This window comes from Epinephelus moara, chromosome 12, assembly GCF_006386435.1.
Source record: "Epinephelus moara isolate mb chromosome 12, YSFRI_EMoa_1.0, whole genome shotgun sequence".
NCBI lineage: Eukaryota > Metazoa > Chordata > Actinopteri > Perciformes > Serranidae > Epinephelus > Epinephelus moara.
In genome coordinates, this window is record NC_065517.1 from 13,451,792 (window position 1) to 13,469,157 (window position 17,366).

Here is a 17,366-nt window from a genome sequence, read left to right on the forward strand (position 1 = left end):
AAAGCAAGAGAGATGAAGGGAGGGCAGAAGGTGGGAAAAGAGTAAAGAAGGAGGAGAAAGGGAGGAGTATAAGGATGAAGGAGAGGCTTGAAGGAGGGGATGGAGGGAATGGGAAATTCAGAGGATGGATGAAGAGAAGAGAATTGGGAAATGAAAAGAAGAAGAGAGGAAGAGGGACAAGGAAGGAGCAAAGAGCAGCAAAGGAGAAAAGGAAGTGGAGGAGGAAATAAGCAGTAAGGAAAGAGAGAAGGAGAAACAGGAAAAGAAATGAACAAAAAATAAATGAGAGGAAAGCTTTAAGGAGGAGGAAAAATTAAGAGGATGAGGAGAAAAAAAGAAGAGAAGATGGGAGATAAAAAAAAATAGAGGAAATGTAAAGCGAGAAAGAGACAAGCGATAAGAAGTAAAGGAAAAAGGAAAAAGATGTGATGATTTAAGATAATGGAAAAATTAGGAGAGGTGATAGGTTGAGGAGAGAAGGATGAGAACAGAGAGGAGGAAACTAGAGAAGAACTAAGACGAGGAGAGGAGAGGAAGGACAGATAAAAAGTTGAGAGAAGAGGAAAGACAAGAAGGAAAGCTTACAGTAATGACGAAGGGAGGACAAATCAGGAGGCTGGATGGGAGAAGGAGAGGATAAGAGAAGAGGACAGATGAAAAAGAGTAAGAGAGGAAGGAGAGAAAAAGAGAAATAGAACAGAGAGGCAGTAAAGAAAGGTCTTAATGAGAGGAGAGGAGATGAGAGGACAAAAAAGAAGGGAAGGAAAAGAGGGGACAAGCTGTAAGAAAAAAGATGCAAACTGGTGGAGATGAGTTTAAAAGAGGACAAAGAGGGGAGGGGATAGGAGGAGAGAAGGTAGAGAAAAAGGAGGAGGATGGATAAAAGGTAAAACAGAAGTTAAATAGAGAAGAACAACGATAATGAGGGGAGGGGAAGGACAGACAGACAGGAGAGGGGAGGAATGGAGGAAAGACAAGAGGAAAGCTTAAGAGAAGAGGGTGGGGAGGACAAATTAGGAGGCTGGACGAGATGAGAGAATGAGAGGAGAAGAGAAGTAGAACAAAGAGGAAGTAAAGAAAGGTGTAAATTAGAGGAGACATGAAGAGAAGGGAGAAAAAAAAGGAAGAAAGGAGGAAGAAGGAGACAAGGCGAGGAGAAACCAAAGCGAGGAGAAGAGGAGGAGACGAAGAGAGAGGAAAGAGGAAAACATCAGAGAGGAGACAAAGTGGGAAAAGACGAGTTGAGACAGGAGGGGAACAGAGGAGAGGAGATGAGAGGAGAGAAGGGAGGAGAGGAGAGGGGGATGAAAGGGAGGGGAGGATTGAATCCAGAGACAGATAGACAGAGCTTTGAAGAGGAGGAGGAGGAGGAGGGAGGAGAGAGGGGGATCAGAGTGATGAAGGATGAAACAGGAGGCGAAAGGGACAGAGGGATGGAAAGACAGATGAAAGGAGTGAGGGAGATGGAGAGTAAGAGGGGAAAAGTTTAAGACCAACAAGAGAAGCAGAGTTTCACTCATTTTGGGAGGAATTCAAATTTTTTGATTGACAGCTTTTAGATATTTTATCAGTAAAAATACAAATCAACGTAATCCACTCATGTCACATATGTCACAACAGGCAAAATCACACTTTTCAAATGTTAAATGTGAAAATATGTTTGAGATGAAACGACTCCATTTGGACAAGTGTGTGAGTGAAGATGAATTTCAAAAGGCGGACAGACAAAAGCACTATCCAGTTTGTGTTTGTGGGAAAGCAGAGAGCTCTGTGCTACATTGGTGGTAATTGAGTGTGACAGTTTTGCATGAAAAAATTCAGACAACATTTTCACTTAAACCTTAGACACAAAGACAAGAAGGTTACACGCGGGCCAACTTGCAATGTGTCGTACAATGAGGAGCAGTCTGTGCAAATCAGGAAAGGGAGTGAGTAGTAGCCTGTTTATACATTGCCACTGATTCCTTGGATTTACCACTGTTACAATGGATGTGCCAAAATGTGACGTCCATATAAGTCCTGCAGTATAATACACTTCTTAATGTATGTTGTCAATGTTCCAAACAATCATTATGTTGCCAGAAAGAAAAAACTACACAACATCTGGCAGGACTATGGCAGTATATAGAGGTTTTTGTAACTAAACTAAATTGCACTACTATTCTGTATTTGAGACCTTTTCTGGTATTAATCATATTCATGATGTAAGTTTTAGCAATCCAGGTTTCTAGGGCTGTTTTTCACCACTAAAATGGTGAAGGAAACTGAAAGAAGGTGGCAAGTGTCAGACACAAATGAGGCCAGTGTTCTCAGTGCAGTCACAACCTCCGCTTCAAGCATTAAATTGGCAGTCTGACCAGGAAAAAGAAGAGGTGAGACGAATGGCAGATGGTTATTGGCGGCTGCTTACTGTATTGAAGCACTTGCTTTGCATCTAGTGATGAGGCCCAACCCACGGCATTTAGAGTAAACTCACAGAAACATTGCTTACAATAGACCACCTTCCACCTATCTTCCCTCTGTCGTTCACAGACACAAACACAATGCTAAGTCCTGCTATCGATGACTTGGGTGCAGGTGGTTGATTAAAGTATATGAATATGATAAATTACTATTACTCTGGCCCCCCAGGTTCCGTCGTGTCTCACCGAAACTTCGAATATTCACTAGTAATAATCATTAACCCTATGGGCCCAAACGACGCATAGTGCATCCAAATTCACACCTGTTCTTCTCTATTGATTTTCTCCGCGACCGTGCGTCATAGCAAGAAGTAGTGTTGCACGGTATACCGGTACTAAAATAGTACCGGGGTACTAGAGTATTCCAAACGGTACTATACTGCATTTGGAAAATACCGGTACTTTGAAATTGATTCAATTTATTCATTTAGTTAATTTATTTTACTCATTTATGCACACAAACGCCTTTCTTGTTCCTATTGGAGCACAGATTGCACAAGTGGTGTGTATGACAACACCTGTATCAACATTCGCAGCTGGCGCACGTGAAAAAAGACAAGAGAAAGTCTGCCTCGCAAAGGGAGACACCACAAGACAATACCAACTTGGTGAAACATTTGAGCAACCAAACTGTGACATCCGTACCGAGGTACTTAACGAACCATGATTTTTTGGTACCGTTACACCCCTACTATTTATTGTTCTAAAGGTTTGTATCCAAAAGGACTTTTCCTTAGGAAAAGTACCGAAGAGTATCGAAATTCATATTGGTATCGGTACCGAAACAAAGATTTTGGTATCGTGACAACACTAGCAAGAAGCCACGCATATCACGTGAAACAGTGGAACCGTAGCTTTCTGACAAGTCCTGGGTTGACTAACCCTAACAATGGCAATCAGGATAATCGGTATCATGACGCTGGATATCAACTCGGTAACTCAACCCAGGGTTGCTTTATCAAGAGCCATGAACGCGCATGCAGCGGACCAATCACAATCATCAGAGAAGCGCAGCGTCACTGAGCGTCCTCACAGAGCACCGTATGTGAGGGAAAAAAAAGTATTTCTCATGTGAGGATCAGAGATTAATTCTACTAAAATATGAGGAGGACAAAAGCAACATTACAGAAAAGGCCAACACCGTGGCAACGGTTAGTTTAGATTAGTTTATTTGCACATAATGTTAAAAACAGACAGTATAAAATTTACAAGATTAAAAAAAGAAAAGTGCCGGAGAGGTTCGAAGCCACTAAAAGCTTATCAAAGAAATTCCGCTGTCAAAACATCAATGAAATCACATAATAGAGAAGAAAAAAAACGGGTCAGGAAAGAAGAAATAGAGGAGGAGAGAGGGAAAAATCAAGACAAAACAAGGTAGCAAATAAAATGATGTGTAGGTTAAATTCCTCATCACTGGTTCAAGTAGCTACAGTACCTGTACCTGTACATCTGACACACACACCCTTGAATCCCATGAAATCAATGCTGCGCAGATGAATTGCGTGTATTACAATTATCGTCTAACATTACTGCGTCTGATAAACTGGTCTTCTTTGTCATAACGTTATATGCTACAATAAAGCTTAAAGCTGACGCCACAATTAAATCGTATCAACACCATATTGATAGTCTGAATAAAATCATCCTGATATTGAGCTGTGTTAGAAATTAACAGCTGCGCAAAAATATACCTAGTCTCCCTGTTTAAAAGACAAAAAGGAAAATCCCTCAAACACCATGAAGTGTAGACATGATAGGCTACTTTCCACATTTCCAGCAGCAAAGCTGTCAATTAGGCCCATTATCTTTAACAGGGATCATTTCCTCCAACAAAACAAAATGTTGGCACTAATTAATGGTGCTATTAAGTGTCCGCAAATGATCAGTTTCTTTCTTATGAAGGGGTGGGAGAAATTTTGACTTCTTTCCACTCCTTTTTGAACAATCTTTTCATTGTCTGTTGTTGTTGCTTTCTTTTCTTTTTTAACGTTCAAAATAAACTTTCAAATCAAAATCAATCAAATTAATTAAACTTCATGACTGGGCTGCATTTCTGCCAGCGGAGTCATGACAGCTGATTGGCCAGTGGGTGGTGCTTTTTATAGGATCAGATTCAACCCTGAACTTACCCTGCTCCGGAGCAGGATAGCCGTTCAGAGTAAGTTACCATGGTGATCTACCCCGATAAGAACTGAACCGGCTTCGTGAGACCGATAACCCAGGGTTAACCCTGAAGTTACCTCGCTAAGACATTAATCCTGCTTCATGATACAGGCCCCTGGATAAGGTACTTATATGCCACAGTTACCATACAAAGCTAGCATATTAATCAACTAAATGCCATGCGAAGCTCTCTTTCTTCAGCCTTACATTCTTACGGGTCCAGATAATCAAACTGGGAGCTGCCTGGCAAAGTCACGGCCCTCTGGTGTTGGTGCTGGTTGATGTCTTGCTGAAAGGTACCTCTCTGAGAGTGGTGTAAAAGGGGCAGGCGTTAGACTTTGCCCACCCTCATCCAGGTAATATATGTATAACATACATTTCTCCACACTTAAACACTTGTGACTGCAGAGAAGACAGGCATCAAAGAAATTTAACAGGGATGTGTTTTCAGGTCACGCTAGATTTACCCCTCTTTGAAGAGCTAATTTTTAGCCTGCTAGGCCATGCTCAGCACTCACCGCTGTTAGCATGCGGTAATCCCCGTCGCATGACGGACGGGAGGCGCAAGGTGCTAGCCAGCTACGCTAGCTTTTAAGCCTTAATACCCTGAGTATGAGTGAGCTAGCGTGGAGCTAATCAGTCTTAATGCCATGCATATGGAGTTAGCTCCAGAGATGGGTAGCCAGTGTAGCAGCGGCTAATCCTAGCAGCTACAGGAACAAGCCCACAACTCGTTTTTTCCAAATATGTCAAATTTTGAAACTGCAGCATGAGATTAAGATTAGAGGGAGAGAATAAAAATAGAGCAGAGGAGATGAGAGAAAGGAGAACGCATTTGTACTGTAGCACACACATGTTCTTTGGGAGGGATGCACTTGGATAACATGGAGCGCTTGTTATTACTGAGCCTGAATGCCAAATGCATATCATGTAAAAGAGACAAGCGAGGGGCGAGGAGAGCTCAAAAAGAGGAGAAAGGGCTGGGGTGGAAGTAAGAATGAAGGTAAGACATTTAGAGAATTTCCCTAATTTTGCTGGGTTAAGAAAAACAGCTGGGTGAGAGACACACCACCGACTCTTTAATGTGTTGACTTCCAGTGTGAGGACAGGAAATGATGTCATGCTGGTGTGTGCACAGAAATATCTTGGTAGCTCTTATCTTTAAGAGCATGTGTGCGTCTGTACAAGCGCTTCAAACTGAAGCACCTGCTGCTCTCTTTCTCTCCCTCAGTCTCCAAAATCACAGCCTTCAGTCAGACTCCTCCTCCCATCCTCCTCTTCCACTTCCTCCTGCTCCTCCTCCTTCCGTCCGTCACATGGTACAAGCCCCAGTGCCAGGGCAATGACATGGGCCACAATCTCTCCCTCCCTCTCTTTCTCCCTCCCTCTGTCTATCTCTCTCTCTCTCTCTGTTTCGGGCAGGAAGCCACCAAGTGGCACAGCAGAGGCGAGCCACCTGTTCCTCCCTGGCAGAGGAAATCGTGGAGAGATAGAGAGAGTGATGAAAAGATGAAGGCAGGGGGAAGTGACACGTGGGGGAGCGAGGTGAAGAGGAAGGGCGTGATGATGGAGCGAAGGGAGTGTAGGGGGAAAGAAGGAGGAGGGATGGAGGAGAGGAGGAAGAGGTAAGGAGAAAGCAGACAGGGAAGGCAAGAGGAGGGGACAGTGGAAAGCAAGGATGATGGAGGATGCAAAGAAAACAAAGCTGGAGGGAGGTAGAGAAAGAGAAGGATGGGGTATGAAAGTAGGGGTGAAAAGAAGGAACAGAAGAAATAAGGACAGAGAAGAGAAGGAGAGGGTTACAAAAAACAGGGAGAAAGGAATGACTGGTAGAGGTAAAGAAAGAGGGGAGGTGAAGAGCCGAACGAGGAGAAGGAGAAAGGGAATATGACAAAAACCTGCAAAAATGTGGGGGGGCTAGAGAGACATGAAATGGTGACAGAAAATGAGAGATGGGAAAGGAAAAAGAAGAGATATGAGAAATGATTAGAAGGATAAAAGAATGGAGAGATGAAAGAGGAATGAGGAAAAGTCAACATAAAGGAATAAGGCAAAACTGGAAACCATGGAGGACAGGAAGATGGAGGGGTTACAAAATGTAGGGATGGGAAAAGAAGGAAAAAAGAGAGGATGGGAGGATGAAAAATAATGGGGAGAAATAGAGAGGAAGAGAGAAGGAATGTAAGAAGGAAAGGAAGATGGAAAAAGAAATAGAAACAGAGTGAAGGATGCTGAGAGAGAAAGAGGAAGAAGATGGGAGGAGGCACAGCAAAAGAGGGATAGTGGGATACAGGAGTAAAAGAATTGGAGGAATGAAAGAAAAAACATCAGGGAGGAAGAGAAAGATAAAAAAGGGGGGATAAAAAGGGAGGGAAAAGACAGCAAAGAAAAGAGGTGAGAGGTACGGAAGAGGAGGGGAGGAAAGGAAAGATGACAGAGCGAGGGATGCTCGATGCTCGAAGGGAGGTGGAGAAGGTGATGGGTGACGGTGATGGCGCCTAATTACAATCCCTCCTCTCCTATCTTGACTTTGTCCTCTCTCCATTCATCAGTCCATCTCTCCTCCTAGAAACATCCGGTCTTTTTCTGAATGGCTCTTCAGCTAGGTCTCCACGTCACCCCGCTGACTCTGAGCCATGCTACCACCATTTACTGCTACAGTTATTACAGTTCATTAATGTTTATTACTTTTTTACAAATGTTAATTACAGTTACTGCAGTTTATTCCTGTTTCAATACTGTCTTTTACTGTTTTACAAATCTTTATTACAGTTTATTACTGGAGAGATGGAGGGATGAATGGAGAGAGGGCATTAGTGTTTTCATATTTATTATATTTACACAAAACACAACACACATATATTCTGTTTACAAGGATGTACATGCATACAGACACACAAAAAAACTGTCATACATTAAACATGCACTCTCCAATGCAAATTTAGATGCAGAAATGCACACACTGAACCTCTTCAGTGCTGTATAGGCTCTCTATCTCACACACATAGATACACACACTGGTTCACACACAGAGAGTATGTACAGGAAGTGTGCAGGCTGCAGAAGCAACAACGCCGTCATTTGCATGACGAACGACGCGGAAGCGAAACCAAAGCTCCTTATTGTACTGCCGCACTGTATTCAGACACACCACGACTCTCTCTCTCTCTCTCTCTCTCAAACACACACACAAACACACACACACACATGCACACTCACTACTTTTCATGTGATTTGAATGCACAAACAAAGAGGCCAGTGGACTTCTGGTTACCTGGAGGAAATGGGAACCAAACTAACTGCTGTTGTCTCGGCAACAGTCATATCCCATAATGCTATTCAAATTCTGTCGCTCTGTTATCTCACTTGTGACCTGTACACACACATACATGAACACACACGTCTAGAGTGCTCACCCAAAGGCCATTCATATAGACACAGCTGTTAGTCAATACACATGATCATCATTCTGCACTTGTGTGTGTGTGTGTGTGTGTGTGCATTTGTGTGTATAAAAACTCCCTCTCCATGTGTTGCTGTCAAGGGCACAACTTGCATCCGTCGTACCAAGCCGTGGTCGCCATGGCAACAGAACATACAGTCTTCCCTCTCCATGTTTTGCCTTTTTCCTTCGTTTCTTTATTTGAACATTAGCTATTGTGTGAGAGCAAAGGTGAATGAATCTGTGCTTATGTTTGTGTTTGTGTTTGCGTGTTTGTGTGTGTGTGTGTGTGTGTGTCTAAGTGTGACTCAGTTCACTTCCTGGTCCATTTTAGCCAATCAGTGAACAGAGACTGATGTGAACACTCATTGGCTTACTGTCCACTGGTTTTTCATTTTCAGCATACTTCTCAATGTACCGACTCTGTTGTTACCATGGCGCCCGCATCCATTTGGTCCTCCATCTCTCTCTGTCTCTCTCTCTGTCTCTCTCACTTTCTCTGTCTTGAATTTCACGTTATTTCCCTTCATTCAGTGGTATTTCTGTGATTTTTTTATAGATGTGGCTCATTTAGTCGGTTTTTAGATCTTGCTGCTGCTCAGTGTTTTTGAGTTTTGTCTTTCTGGTGTTGGTAAGCTGGAAACTAGCCTTTCTGTTGTATTTGTTTCTCTGTATTATTGTGTTTTCCTGCTTTGCCAATACAGAATGATGATAAATTAAAGGTAAAACCTGAAGCTACTTCCCTAGAGTACTCACTGAAAAGTTTGAATGAGAGATTTTGGGCCCACGCTTTAGACAACGGTCTCGACCATCATCAGAACACCAAATGAGAGAACATCTCTCGGAAGAATGATATTCATCCCTCCAGTAGAGTTCCACAGACTTGGAGAATCTATGACAAGCAGCACTGAAGCAGGAACAAAGTACTTGTACCCAAACCATCATGTTTTTCTAACACTAACCATGTCGTCTTTGTGTCCTAACCAAACCTTGACTGTAGCGCTGTCCCATCATGAAACTGATTTATTTTTCATCTGGGATTTGGAACAGTTTTGGAAGCCACAGACAGACGATGTCATCCTGTCCAAAAACACTTTTGTGTCATCCTCAGTGTTGGGAAGGTTACTACTGAATTGTAAAAGCTTATAGATCACTAGTAACTCTGATCAAAATGTAATAAGTAATATGAGTATTAAAATTACTTCATAAAAGTAAGTAAGTAATGTTCATTCTTGCACTGTGAAAAGATGCAAAGCAACAAATTGAATGTTCTTTATATTATTATTATTTTATATTATATTATTATTAAGAATATATTCAGATGTAACCCCTTTGTAAACAGTTTTGATAAGTAACTGTAATGAAATTAGTTACATGTAACTAGTTACAACTCATCACTGGTCGTCCTAGAGTGCATGGACAATATATGTTGTCGTTTATTGTGAAGGAGTTGTTGGCATGGAGACAAACTTTCTGTCTGTCTGAACAGCTTGCCTCAGTTTGGAGCAGCCGTTGACAGTTGTCACCTTCTATCTCCCCATAACACACCTTACACAGAGTGTATGCATTTTACAGCATGTGCACTGTCTGCAAGCACTGACGCACATCCTGTGCATGTTTTCTGTTGTCTGTGTGTGTGTGTGTGTGTGTGTGTGTGTGTGTGTGAGATGACACTGTATGAAGTTTAAAACCCCACACATTTGTGCTTTGAGGTGCAGATAGTAATCTCTGCTTTACATGATCTATTTCTGTGCACTGTCTGAGTCAACCACACACACACACACACAGAGCGGTGGGTGAGAACATATATAGAAGAGGGAATGATGTGAGAGCGAGGGGGAGATAGAGAGAAAGACAGAGGGTGTTTGGATGACATAGTTCATCTTAGCCTTGATACGAAGCCGCCTGTTACACAGGAAGAGGAAGTGACACTGCTGACACGCACACACACACAATATGCTGTTTCTTCTATTATCCAGCCTATCTGCAGTCATCACACATTTAAAAAGCAAAGAAAGCAAAAAGGCCAGACTTTATGCTTCAGCATCACTCCTCTGTCTTGCATCCATCCGTCTTTTTTAGCCTAATCTTTAGTGCAGCAGCCATTACACAAGTCCTTCTTGTTTAATCCTGAATCTGTTTTTACTCTCTGCCATGACAGTCAATTTCTCTCAGTCTATCCTACATCAGCGCTTCATTCTGCCACTTCTCCTTTCTACAATATTCTCCTGACTTGTGATTCAAATGCAAATTATGTTCTTCCTCGGCTAAATAATCCTTGGTGATCATTGTGGGGGGGTGGTGATGCTTTCATAGATCTGTTTTCAAGATGCTGAGGCCTCACTGACCTTTGACTTCCCCGTTGTGGCTTGTCGATTTAATGATGGACATAGAAAATTAAGCTTATTCTTTAGCTGACCTCACCGTTAGGTCTATATGAACTTTAAAAAGCTTCTTTTTAAAGCTGACTACACTAAAAAAAAATACAGTTGTGGCAAGTGCACAAGCTTGAGATGAAATCTGCAACAGGAACCATGATTGTTTACCAGTGTCAGTATTTAAAGTTCATTTAATTCATTGCTTTCTGACAGAATGAAGCCATTTCACTTCTTGTTTTTGATTAAAAGGGGTGCTGTTTTAGTAAAAGTAACCAATCAGAAGAGACAGGAACCAAGATTTCAGTTGACTCTCATTACAGAGAGAGATGTGATCCTTTTTGTCATGACAATGACACAAACTTTCTTGGGATTTCTTCATGATTAAGAGCAGACTACCACATAATGTCAGCTTATTGTAATAAGCTGTTTTTCTAATGATCTCAGAATAACTATTCTCTTAGCTCCATGTGATGTTTTCTCATGATCATGTCTTTTTTTTTTTTTTTTGGCAATCAACAAAAAACTGACGTGTCGTGTTGAGATGACACAGCGTTTTCTTAACGATCGGATGACAAACAATGAAAAATGATTACGCACATGTGCTGTCCGCCACATGTGTAATTCTAGCTCCAATACAAAGGCCTATCGTACTGCTCATTGGTGCCACCATGACAAAAAACAAAATAGCACAAATATATGAGTTATTCATATTTTTCGTGTTATAATGACACATTTTTCTTTTTTCCACATACCAGATTTTTTTGTAATAAAAATAAACCTTTCAGTATAACAACAAATCTATCTTGTTAGATCAGTGGTTCTCATCCAGGGACCATAGGGGCCTTTGAGAGAGTTTTAGGGGGTCCCCCAAAAAAATGTTCACTATTTAATTCACTATAGAGGTGAGTATCGAACAACCAAACTCTTATCAAGACGCTTCTTTGACCTAATCTGACATGAAAAAGGTTGAGACCCACTGTGTTTTTCATTCTGCCTTATCTCATTAAAACACTTAACTTTTGTTCCCTTATTGTACGATAAATTAGGATGTTGTTATAACAAATAACTTCAATGTGAACGTGAAAAGTATTTCCTTAAAACGAGCTGATTTTTTTTTATCGTGTTGACTCCTGCTGTCTTTGTTAAAGCAGCTGGCAGAACTGTGTATTTTGTCACATTTTGTCACTGCAACAGTTTAGTGCACCCTGTTCCGTCCTTATTCTTGGATCTGTTTCACTACAGCTGGCATAGCAACACACACACTCTGTCTTCTGCATTAAACTGTAAAACAAATTCAGCTCTTCAAACACAAGACAACTCCAAACAACCAGCTACCAGACCCCTCCTAATGACTCCTCTTGTGTGTACAGAGAGCAGAATTCAATCATCCCTGAGGTGGAGCTACGACAAGCGAAGCAGACAGGAGTACAGAAACTTTACATGATGACAGTCAGCAGGACCATTAAAGTGAGTTTTTTCCATTTACACTCCCAGCCGAGGTCACACCTCTGGTAACGAAGCTGGCCGGTTGCCGGGGCAACCAGCCAGGAGAAAACAGCGAGAGTAATTCTGGTTAAATGAATACAGCTCAACTCTCTCCTTGTCTTAACGTCTGTTTCTCTGTGTGAGCCTCTCCCTCTCTCATGACAAAAGGATCGGCCATTTTAAATCCTAATGATGGTTATTATTACAAAGACAGCCTTTTATTCCACCATTTTCTTCATACTCTATTCCAGGCAGGAGTTTATTCTCATAAGCTTACAGTAAATGTATCTTTAACTACTCTCACATTATCTACATATACTTGCAATTAAAACAAAACATAAACCAAATTACACTCCTTTTTAAGGGATTTTCTTGAGGTAATTTTCCTTTTACTACTACTAAAACTTTTTGTCAGTCAGTGATTTCAATTTGCTGACCTTTTTTACTTGCACCTGATATTTAATGTATGTCACCTAACTTTTTGCGGAGCTTGCACAAGACTCACCTAGACTAACTTATAAATCCATCCTCACATTTGACTTCACAGAATAAACTTTTGCTGCATGAACTCAGATTTTTACTTACTGTGTTCCCATTTTATCTATCTTTACATCTACCGTTGTGTACAACCGTGAGCTATAACCACCGCACACATGCACACATACACAGATATTAGTTTTGTGGCTCCTACCTGGTGTAACCTTGTGTCCTCTGGCCCAGTTTAGCAAGTCCACAAACTGGTCACAGCCCCTGAGGGAGAGGGAGAGAGGAAGGATGATAAAGACATATAGCACTTTTATATAACTCCACCTGAAACATACTGTGTGTACTGTAAAGCCGCGTGGATACAATATGGCTGCCTCCTCACACTGGAGTCATGCTGAGCCTTGGCATATCCCAAAATATAACACCAGTACATCTTTTTAGTAGTATAGCATTATCTCATTGTTTTTATGAGCCCAAAATTATTGCATGCAGCCTAACAACACTTCTAAAGCTCAATCAACACATTAAATCCCAACTGATTATTCTGTACAAAACACAGTATGCCTGGGAACTGCTTCGAATCAAAGTTATTTCCCAGTAGCATATATTTTAGACAATGCTGTCCTTCCAAGTCATATTTGTTACAACAGTTCAGGCAGTTCTCATTCCAAGCTCATTAAATACTGCTGCTTTGTCAGTGATCCGTATGTTAGTTATGGATGCACAAAAGCACTTAAGTGTGTCCAGACCTTTATATGCACCAGGCTGCAACAATCGCTGATGCAGCGGCCAGCAACCACAGACGTCAAATACCGCCGCTATGTCGGTGGACATCTGCATAAGATACCAACGCACAAAGGCACCTTTCGCATCATTATAGATTGCACCAGGGCTGGTAACAACGTAATATAAGAAGCTGGAAAGTGCCTGTTGGGTGGGCAGTAGAGGAGGTGGATGGGGATGTTGAACCAAACCATCATGTTTTTTTTTTCTAAACCTAACCATGAGCTTTTGTTGCACAAGGTAATAAACATGAATACAAGGTGTTTTACCTACGCGGCAAGTTTATTTTGAAAAAGACTGTATGTATCTAATGAGCAGAAACTGTACATGTTCTGCAAAAATGGAAGTGTATTTTGACAAGACACAATGCATGTAAAAAGCGTAAATCGACAGAGAGTCCCACAGTGCCAACACCAGACGCAGGGGGATACCTAGTGCATCATATGTAGATGTGAAAGTCCACAGACAAAGCAGCAATATTTAACAAGTTGAAATGAGAATGCGTGGAACAGTTTGGGGAAGACCCTTTCAACCTAACAACAAACCTAACCTAACAGAGAAACGGTTTTCCTAATTTGGTGTGAAAGAACTTCAGTGGCCTGCCCTCAACCCCATCCAACACCACTGGGATGGTCCAGAACTTGGACTGCAAGCTGCAAGACCTTATCACCCGACATCAGTGTCGGACCATACTAACGCTCTCTGTATGGGAGCAAATCCCTGCAGCCAGGTTCACCATCTGGTGGAAAGTCCTCCCCAACGAGTGGAGGCTGTTATAGCAGCAGACTATAGTCCATGGTTTTAGAATAAGATGTTTGACAGTCATACATTTTCTGTTCAGATGTCCACATACTTTTGGCCTTGTAGTGGAAAATAAAAGCATAGACTGCAAACATATTCTTGATAGTTTTAAAGGTCAAAAGGTCACGAGACTCTCTCAGCATATAAATACCAATGTGATATTTAAATTTATGTCAGGAAAATAAAAACCAGCAGCTGTTTTTGTAAAATTTCCCGACAACGGGAGTGACACGCTGATCCTGTGGTTTGTAATCTAAAATTTCTAAAAACACAGAAGTCTCTGTTGTCTTCTTAGCAGATTCTGAGTGGTTGACACTGACATTTCAAACCCTTCGATGAATCCAACAATAAACAAATAAAAACAGACGACATTCTGTCTTAGAGTTTCAGATCACTCGTGTCATCCGTTTGTCATCTTGATTTTCAGTTTTCTTTTGTCACTTTTTTCTTTGGGTTTTTTTTTAAGCCCGTTGGGGTTTCTGTTCTGTCTCACCCGCTGAGACTGGATTTCTTTTCATCCCCTGATATTTTTTGAAGTGTTCTTATCTTTTGTATGGATATGCAAATAACTCAACCTAAACCTACAGCAGTAATGTGTCTGTGTTTTAATTGTGCCACCGCTTACTCCACTGTGGCAGATAATATCAGACTGGGCAGCAAAGCCTGGGAACGGCAAACTCACAAGAGGCAGATCGCTCAACATAGTGATGCATATTTAAGATTTTATATTACCTTTTTTTAATGGCTTCTAATGAGAATACTCCTTTTAAAAACATATGAGATTAAGATGACATTAACCGAACTCAAAAGTACCCATTTATCTGATGTAAACAAATGTCATGAAAAGATTAAGATCATTGTTAAGGGAAAAAACACTTTAGATACACTTACATCAGCCTGTGTTGTACACCTCATTTTAATTTGCATTTTTGATTCACCAACTTTCCCTTCAACAGCCTGACGTATGTCACGTAAAGATCCTACATTTCCCAAAATGCCACTCTACACCCACCCCAGTAGTAAATGTCTGAGCTCTGTGTATTCCACTGGGTTTTACATATACGTACATGTAGACACCATGAGTTACCGCAAGCAAGAAAGCGAGACTTTCCCACTGAGAGAAATTGAGAGTTTCAAACTTTGCTCATAAAAAAAAAAAAACTATTTGGTGCCGTTGTAACGTATTTCAGTTCTGGTTTCATGTCTGTGGGTGTGTACGACGCTGCAAAATAGCGGCAGTAGATTGACAGTGACTGACATCAAAAAGTTGAAGGTTTCTGATGTTTGAGATGACTGACACGTTTTATTTAATCATACCGCACCGCAGCTGCTGGGAATAAGATGGCATGTCATCTACATTTGAGCAGTTATCCAGCTATTAATAGGAAAAAATGAAACCAAACTATGAAATGGTGATGTATGAGCTGTACATTAGATTAGAGTTAGGGCTTTGATAGCATTTTATTAAATTTGATTCCAGTATCAAATCCAAATCCTTCTATATCCCTTATCAAATCCGTTAAGGTTTAGCCCCCAAAAATTTAAGCTGGCAAAACTACGGCTATAAATATTCAAAGAACCGAAAACTCAGGTTTTTCCAGACTGCTATTTGTTACCTTTGCACCTGATAGTTTCCTACATTGCTCTCTGCTTATATATACTGTATATATATATATATATATATATATATATATATATATAAAAGGAATAAACTTTCTTACCATAAGGTAGATGACAAGTTTGATATCAGTTTGTGTGCTCTGTGGTCCAGCAAGTGTTAAGTTTGAGCACTTATACAGACAGCCAGGGGGAAGCTGCTAACGTTAGCCCTCCTCACAACAGACCTTTCCCTTGGCAGACTTTTTGACTTGTCATTGTGGGAAAAGCACAGGTGTAATTGATGACATTACAAAGGCTGCATTCCATTTAGGTGAGCTGTTTCCAGGGTTACTGGTATTGTGAATGCTGGCTCACTGTCATAGCCTACTGGGACACTTAATGGAACTGAGCCATCGTTAATGAAATTAGTTTCAACTGTTTTTTCTGACAAGTCAAACTGTCTGCTGTGATAAAAGCCTTGCCAAAAGACATAGTTACAACTTATATCTCATGTATTTAACACTTATACAAAGAGAAAACAAAGAAACTTGTTTCTGGTCAGTTAACTTACTTAACTTAGCTAGCTTAAACAAAATGGTCCCAGTATCTTTGCTTGTCATGAAGCTAACAGACAGGTGATTAGCTAGCTTGCTAGCTAACAGGATACAACATATACTGTAAAGGTGTCTTTTGGCTAGCTGTTTCCCTCTGTGTCTTCTACACTCCAGCTTACATGTTCTGAACTACTGAATGCACAATAATGAAATTAATATCAGCCCTCTTATCTAAATTTTGGCAAGACTGCAACAAGCAATCTCAAAATTTCAGAATAGTTACCTTAATAAGCTTTTCATCGAGTGGGATCCAGAAGCGCTACTCTGTGTCTAAAAGTTGGTCTACATAACAAATAGAAATTCCCCATGATACAATATAATCCTGATACTTCACAGTCACGATACAATAACAATGCAATTTTTAAACGTGTTGCAATATGCTGAGTATTATGATAACATATATTGCAATATATTTATTTTTTACCTTTTTCAACTGCAATTTATGTCCAAAAAGGGAGACTTTGTCAACATCTGTTGTAAGACAAAATCTCAGGCTGTTTATCTCACTTCAGGCGTTTTTATTGCAGCAAATCTAGTGCACTATCTAATATTTAGTGGACAAGCAACTGATGTTATTATTCTAGTCAGCTTCCAAGAGTTGAATTTGTTTCTGTAACATTAATTATTTATGTAATAAAAAATCAATACTTTGCGTCTGTGTATCGATACGATATTGCCACGCAAAAATATTGTGATACTATGCTGTATCAATATTTTCCCCCACCCCCTATGCTTAGTGCCATTAGTTTTGAATATTGCAGAAGTAGCAGGAAGAAACTAGATAAAGAGATGTACGCAACACGCTCTTACTGCTTCAATCAGCCCTGTCCCTGAAATAATGTTAAGGCTACAACTAATTTGACACGGCACATACATTTTTAGGGAAACTTAATACTGCTAATGCTAATTAAGCTTTCTATTAACATAATGAAAAAACCTTGCTACCTGCCATGTTATTAATGTGTTACTAAACATAGTAGTTCAGTCAGGAACACTTCAGTCAAAGAAAACTTTATTTCCATTTGCAGTATGGCTCTGTTCTGGGGCCCCTCTGCCTTACATTTGGCCTACACACAACAACTGTTCCTTGCACCTCTCTGCCCTTCTAGGTGCAAATAAGGAAAGCACAAGGTTGAGAGAGCACACCTGCCCT

At 40.7% G+C, this 17,366-nt stretch overlaps 1 protein-coding gene across 3 annotated transcripts in view; it reads right to left on the reverse strand.

Moving 5' to 3' along the window:
• Positions 1–17,366, reverse strand: part of hivep2a (HIVEP zinc finger 2a) — a 126,937-nt gene that overhangs the window by 100,371 nt on the left and 9,200 nt on the right. For all 3 annotated transcript variants that reach the window (XM_050058965.1, XM_050058967.1, XM_050058969.1), the window contains exon 2: positions 12,622–12,680. The gene's annotated coding sequence lies outside the window, so the exon portion shown is untranslated. The remainder of the gene's footprint in view (positions 1–12,621; positions 12,681–17,366) is intronic.